Source organism: Lepus europaeus, chromosome 2 (assembly GCF_033115175.1).
Source record: "Lepus europaeus isolate LE1 chromosome 2, mLepTim1.pri, whole genome shotgun sequence".
NCBI lineage: Eukaryota > Metazoa > Chordata > Mammalia > Lagomorpha > Leporidae > Lepus > Lepus europaeus.
In genome coordinates, this window is record NC_084828.1 from 50899326 (window position 1) to 50906954 (window position 7629).

At 39.4% G+C, this 7629-nt stretch overlaps 1 pseudogene; it reads right to left on the reverse strand.

Annotated features, from left to right (window-relative positions):
- Positions 1 to 6235: 6235 nt before the first annotated feature.
- On the reverse strand, positions 6236 to 7428 carry LOC133747736 (protein SEC13 homolog; annotated as a pseudogene).
- Positions 7429 to 7629: the final 201 nt, after the last annotated feature.

The following is a 7629-nucleotide window of genomic DNA, read 5'->3' on the forward strand; positions in this document are numbered from 1 at the left end:
AGTATTACATTGTACATCTAAAGTCAGGACAGGAGCTGATCAGTTCATTGTTGCTTATAGTGTCTATTTCACTTAACAGGTTTCCCTTTGGCGCTCAGTTGTCACCGATCAGGGAAAACAAATGATATTTTTCTCTTTGGGACTGGCTTAATTCACTCAGCATGATAAGGCTTCCATAGCCCTGGCAACTCATGACTAGAGCCTAGGGAGATTGCTGACGCCATGAACAGGAGTGTCAAGTTGTTAAATCAGCAACAGGAGTCACTGTGTACTTACACCCCATGTGGGATCTGTCCCTAATGTGTCGTCTAAAGCCAAGTGATGCTATAACTAGTACTGAAACAGTATTTTTATACTTTGCGTTTCTGTGTGGGCACAAACTGATGAGGTCTTTACTAATTATATACTGAATAGATCTTCTGTTTATAAAGAGAATTGGAAATGAAAAAAAAAACAACCTGGTGTTAAAATGGAAATGGCATAGAAAATTAATTAATTTGAAAAAAAAATTATGTAGGATCTCTGTCTTTAATGTGCTGTACATTGCTATTTAATGCTATAATTAGTAATCCAATGGTAGTTTTTTCACTTTATGTTGCTATATGGGCAAAAGGTTGAAATCTTTACCTAATATATACTAAACTGATCTTTTGTATACAAAGAGAATTGAAAATGAATCTTGATGTGAATGGAAGGGGAAAGGGAGCGGGAAAGGGGAGGGTTGCGGGCGGGAGGGAAGTTATGGGAGGGGGGAAGCCATTGTAACCCATAAGCTATACTTTGGAAATTTATATTCATTAAATAAAAGTTAAAAAAAAAAGTCTTCCTCACCACAAATCCACTACCCCTACCTTAATTAAGCCTTTATAATAGTTTTCCTTAAGGACAATTTAAATGTCATGCTTATTAATTTATTTTTATTTTTATTATTTTATTTATTTATTTGAGAGGTAGAATTACAGACAGTGAGAAAGACAGACAGAAAGGTCTTCTTTCCATTGGTTTACTCCCCAAATGGCTGCAATGGCCGGAGCTGAGCCAATCCGAAGCTAGGAGCCAGGTGGCTTCCTCCTGGTCTCCCATGTGGGTGCAGGGGCCCAAGCACTTGGGCCATCCTCCACTGCCTTCCCAGGCCACAGCAGCGAGTTGGACTGGAAGAGGAACAACTGAGACTAGAACCCGGTGCCCATATGGGACGCCGGTGCTGCAGGCAGAGGATTAACCTAGTGCACAACGGCACCAGCCCTATTAATTTATTTTTCTCACATTTTCCTAGAATTCCATTCACATATATTGGAGTCATCATCATAAAATCCAAAAATCTCCACCATAATTTAAAATTATCTTTTGGCTGATTCACAGTTCCCAATATGAACTGTATATTTTCAAGGTTACATAACATTCTTTTGCCTTGAATTTTCTCATTTTAATCTCAAATAATTTAAGGTCAAATTTAAGAGTGACTTCCAAATATAACCCTGCTCTGATTTTTTTTTTTCCATTCTTGACATTTCTTTCAAAAATCTTTTCTGGATGAGACCTTCAAATTATTTGAGCATTGTCAAGCATGTTACCTAAACAATTTGTGACATAGACAATATAATGTGTCATATTTAGGACATACTATCAGATCTTTGATTTTTGACCATGGCCTTCCCTAACAGTGGCTTTCTAGAAATTTTTATACTGAATATCTGACTTCTGTCTTTCATTTCAGAATATTTGAAATTATCAAAATTGAAAAATACCCAGACCAAATCTTCATGGATTATAGCAATTTTAATTGGTAGAGGCAAAATTAATGTATGAAATATTAAGCTAACTGATTTTAAATGCAATATTTGGTCGGTGCTATAGACTCCAGCTTGACAGCCCTTTGGATATAGAATAAATAGAACTTGACAAGCTCACATTAGATATAACACAAATCAGCTATCACTGACAGCTGAGGAAGCTCTCATTTGTTTAGTTCAATGATATGACTATGTTCAATGCTTGCCATATTTGCAATGTGTTGGATAGGGATTTACTAATATATATTGGAATTATGGCTTACAAAAACTCTCAAGTATTCTCTCCATTGGTCAAATGTAATTCTCAATTTCTGAGTAGAAAGAACAAAGAAGTACACCTATCAAAAACCATATGCTCAGTTAACACAACTGTTCTAATCAGTCCATTCTACAGTGACTGTAATGTAGAGGAAATTCACGTCACTAAAGTAACAGGGTTTACTCACCAGTGAGTGAGTGATTTTTAGATAAACAGCAAGAATCAAAGATTTTGATAGCAGATGAAAGGAAAATTAGGGAAGAAAACAGTGAGGCAACATAATTTAAAATAGTTTTGACACAGATATATAGAATTCTGCAGTAACTTAAAAAAATGCTAAATGTATAATTGCATGGAAATTTGGAGCATAGAAAATCAAGGAAACAGAAAAAAAGGTCATAGGTCCTATGCCAAAAATCATAAAAATTAAGTGATAATAATAAAACAAAGTGTCAGTAATCCAACATTGATTTAATCTAAATTTCCTATAGAGGTTGCACTATAACCAACACTCAATAGAAGATATCCAGAAGACGATTCAAAACCAAAATCTTCATTTCAAATAGTAATTTCAGCACAGACAGACCTTGAACAGGCTTTATTTTCCTAGGTGACTGGTTCTGGACTTACATTTGACTATAAAAACACTTTGAATAGTTGAAGATTTTTGTTCTTACTATTTTGTAAAAATTTTCTTCTGCCAAGCACTAGCAACATCCAATCTTTATTCCATACCCATTTTTAGTATTCCATCTAAAGTTTTAAACTTTTCTCAAAACTCAAACCTTCTCATCTGAGTGAATCATTTTTCTTCCTATTCTTTCATTTCAAAGGAGGGTGAAATCATGAGAGTTTCACAGATTTAGAATAAGAAAAAATTGCTATCAGAGTTATAGAGAGGTAGAGACTGAGAGGGACTTGTGGCTCATTCCCCAGATGATTGCAACAGACTGGGTTGGACCAGTCTGAAGCCAGGAGTCAAGAGCTCATCCAGGTGTCCCACGTGGGTGGCAGCAACCAAACATTTGAGCCATCTTGCACTGCTTTTCCCTGGCCATTAGCAGGGAGCTGGATTGGAAATGGAGGAGCCGCAACTTGAAATGGTACCCATATAGGACGCTAGCATAGCAGTTGGTGGCTTTACCCATTATACCACAACACTGGTTCCTCTATAATGTTCTGACGTATAGTTTTACCCCCACTAAAATATCAATCCCCGTCATATCTACTTTTACAAAGAATATAATTAGATACTTTATGTTCTCAAAATGCAAAAAAGAAAAATTAAACATCCCCTTTCAAAATAGCTGTTCCTTATTTGACAAAAGTTACATAGGAGTTTATCCCTACAACAAATGCCATTTACTACTGTCTTACCATTCCAGTTATACTTCAAAATAACTACTTCAGAAAATTTTCAAGTTCATAACTACTGCCAGAAGTAGGTACTAAGACCTCCTGCATTGCTAGCATAGTTACAAAGCTAGAGGCATTCAGAATGTTCACTATCTAGAAAAAATCTCTTTCGAGTGAAGGATCACTGGCTCAAAGCAATATTAACTGCTTCTGCTTTCGCATAGTAGTTGGAACTTACCTCTGTGCCTTTGTGCCTGGTGGACTGTTCAGCTACCAAAAAGTCCTTGTGCTGCTGTAGCTGTCACCAAAGGTAGTAATTACTTAAAATGGGATATTTAGTTGAGATTTTTCATTATACGCTATGATGGCCGTGAGCAATACCACTTTCCTAGTGCGAACTCATAAGAGATCAATATAAACAAGAGTGTTCTATAACAAACTTTGCTTAGACTTTAGAAATTTTATCCCTTTGTCCTTACTCATTTATTTCCCCAAACACATTGTTATTCAGAGAAAGGCTGGCCAGATGAAGTTCACAGATTTGTTTAATTTCTGCAGCACAGTTTTCAATGGTCATTGGGTTTCAGAAATACTTCTTTCCTCCACTTTTTAACTTTTAAAGATCTTATTTATTTGAGAGGTAGAGTTACAGACAGAGGGAGGAAGAGACAGAGAGAGATCTTCCATCTGCTGCCCCCCCACCCCCAAATTGGCCACAATGGCCAGAGCTAGGCCAATCTGAAGCCAGGAGCCAGGATCTTCTTCCAGATCTCCTACACAGGTGCAAGGGCCATCTTCCTCTGCCTTTCCAGGCACCTTAGCAAGGAACTGGATCAGAAGAGGAGCAGCCCTTACTCCAACTGGTGCCCATGTGGGATGGCAGTGCCACAGGTGAAGGCTTAGGCTACAATGCCACAGTGCTGGCTCCGCTCCATTGTCTTTGAATTTACTGACTGATTCCTGTATGTATAAATTTCAAGAAGCAGTGATTATACCCTAAAAGGATTTCTTCTCATAGACTAAATGTAAACCTTATGGAATGATTTGTTCTGCTCCAAGAAGCTTTAAAAAGTGCATGCTTAAAATTTCTTTTAAATTTCTCCTTATCGATAATTTTAATAATTATTACCATTAAATTCTTCAACATCATCTTCATTAATAACTTGTACAGCAATAGTTCTAAATGATCTCTACAATTGTAAGGTAAATATAATTACTCTTTAAATGCAACAATCTGTATATTTTGTTCAAGACTTCAATATTTTATAGTTATCAAATAATGGATTTTATTATATAAAACTGTTTCCTAATTAAATAATATTTTAATAATTCAAATCAATAAAATCATCATTCATGAATTTTAAATTCATTTGTATTTTTAAATTCATTTAATATTCACCTTAAATTTATGTTTTCTACATTATTTAACTGAGCGATCTATAAATGCAAATATGTCAGAAACAGAATATCTCCCTCTAAAAATATTTTAGTGTACTTTTATATTTTAAAATATATGGATATACTATATAGTTATGGTTAATATGTAAATACATTTCTTGTATACCTCAATAATAGTTCTTTTATTGGTCTTTCAGAAAGATTTATTTTACTTTGTATAAGATTTCTATTTTCAAGTGAGATCTTCCATTTTGAAGATAACACATGCAGATTTTGGAAAATAGCCAATACACCATATTGTAGCCTGTACCTATATTTTAAAAATCAAAGGTGATGTTCTTTGTAATGAGGTATTGTGTGCTAAAGGAACGAAAAAATATATGAAGAAAATTAAAATTCTTATGATTCTCCTATTGAAATTTTATTTAAATTACTTCATTCTGAACATGCAGAAATGCTTCGCTTCCAGTGGAAGTGTCATTTTCCATGGACAAAACATGTTTTAAGTGAAGAACATAATTCAATTTTATTTCAAGATCTAGTCCCCAATAAGCTTTGCACAAAGTACTTAAATTTTGAAACATTTTTTTGTAGATTACAGTTCTTTTGAGAATGTGATCAAAAAGTGTGACCTTTTCTCCATAAGAAATTCACTTAATTTACAATGCAACATTCAGTTCACTGCATTTTACATAATATTCCTTTGTCTAGTATAAACATGTATACTCTTTTTAAAATATGTTTCTTCACAACATTCTCATCATGTGAAAAAGCAATGTCGATTATCTGAACATCCGTTGAGAGGGTTACAAATTTACCCCCTGCCAAAAGTCTATTTCTTTCTCAAATGTAAGGTGACTTGAAAAGTACTTGTTTTGATATAAATAAAAACTAGATTTTTAAAGGAGATATTTGACATGTAAATATGCATGCCATCTTTCATGTATAATTGATTTTTAACGTTCAGTTTTCTTACCATGTTCTAATACACTTTAAGAATAAAAATTATGGTAGTGATCCCAAATCACCAATTGACAGTTATCATAGGATTAGCACAGAACAAAAAGATAAGCTTTGCTAAAGCTGAGTTGATTTCATATCATGTGACTCCCTTTTTTTTGGCTTGTATGGATGAAATCATATTTAGGGAGTTATAAGTTACTGACGCTATGTTAGTAAGGAGATGATTTTTAATGACATCAAGCAGGAAGGCCATACATGAAAATATCACCTTCTACAAGTTTTTCATGGTTTCAAAGAGAGTACAGTTATTTTTGCAAATAAGTTGACAAGAGTTTCTTACTCCTAATTTATCCTTCAGAAATGTGTTTTGTTTTTTTTTTTTTTTAGTTCCATTGGAAACAAAAAACCCCCAATAATGCCTGAACCCAAAGGTGCGTTAAAATGGCCTAAAGGATGTAAGAAGAATAGCTCTGAAGGTCATTTGCAGTTTCTTCCTCATAGAGTGCTCTCACAGGGCAGGCCACGACCCGATCAGATCACAGCACCTGACTCGGGGAGGACGCTCTCCTGCCAGTGTTCCGGCAGCTGAGCCGGGGGGCCGTCGTGGAGCTGCAGGTCCTGTCACTGCTCGTTCTGCTGGCCCTCTGTGGCGGACGCGGACACGGACCCCTGGCCCTTGTTGACGTCGCTGATGCACACCCACTGCCCGTCGACGGACTCTTTCCACAGGGTCACCTTATTGTCTCCCCCAGAGACGGCCAGGATGTTGGCGGTGATGGACCAGCTCACGTGCCACACGACCTCGTTGAACTTGTGCAGCAGTCTGGGGGACCAGGTGTTGCCAGAGGCATCGTCACAAGTCCAGATGAACACACGGCCGTCCTGGGAGCAGCTGGCGATGGTGCTGGTGGGCAGGCCGATGGAGGGGGCCCAGGCCACGTCGCGGACCCAGTCGCTGTGTGCCTCCAGCTTCTGCTCCTCCTTCCACTGGCCGTCCTCCTCCTCCCTCCACAGCTTGATGAGGTTGTCACAGCCTCCAGATGCGAACTTCTTGGGGGAGGTTTGTCTCTGCCCTGAAGGCTGGTCGATGAGGCTTCCTGGGGCGACGGCGGGCGCCCAGCTGACCGCGTTGCAGCCGATGGTGGGGCGTTGTTGATCTTCTTCACCTCCCACTGGCCTTCCCCGGTGTAGGTCAGCAGCGAGATGGCCCCGTCCGAGCTCCCGCAAGCCAGGATGAGGCCGTAGTCATGCGGGGCCCAGCACACCGAGTTCACTGAGGAGTCGTGGCCCGAGTGCTCGTGGGTCTTCTCCCAGGTGCCGCCCTCCTCCTTTCAGATGATGACTTTGCGGTCATAGGAGCAGGATGCCAGGATGTTGCCATACATGGGGTGGGCCCAGGCCACCTGCCACACAGGACCTTCATGCCCTCTGAGGTCAGCGACGAGAATCTGCCCTCCGTTGCGCACGTCGAAGATCCTGACGGACCTGTCGGAGGAGCAGGTTGCCAGGCGGGTGCCGTATGAGTCCATCTGCGCGTCGTGAATCATGTCCTCGTGCGAGGTGTCCACGGTGTTGATGACGGACACCATGGCTGCGGCGGCTGCGGCGGACCCGGGCCTCGGACGTGGCAGCTCCCGGCGGCGCCTCCAGCAGCTCACTTCCGGCGCCGCCGCCGGGCCGGGCTCCGCGGCTTCCGGGCAGCAACACACGCGACCCCCCCCTTTTTTTTTTTTTTCCCTGTATTTCAGAGTTTATTAGGAGTGTTTTTCTCACATTGTACATGTACATCTGGGCTGTTCTGTCATGATAACTTGGATAAAAGAACACATTTTTTGCTAACCCTATCTGAAGTGGTCATTG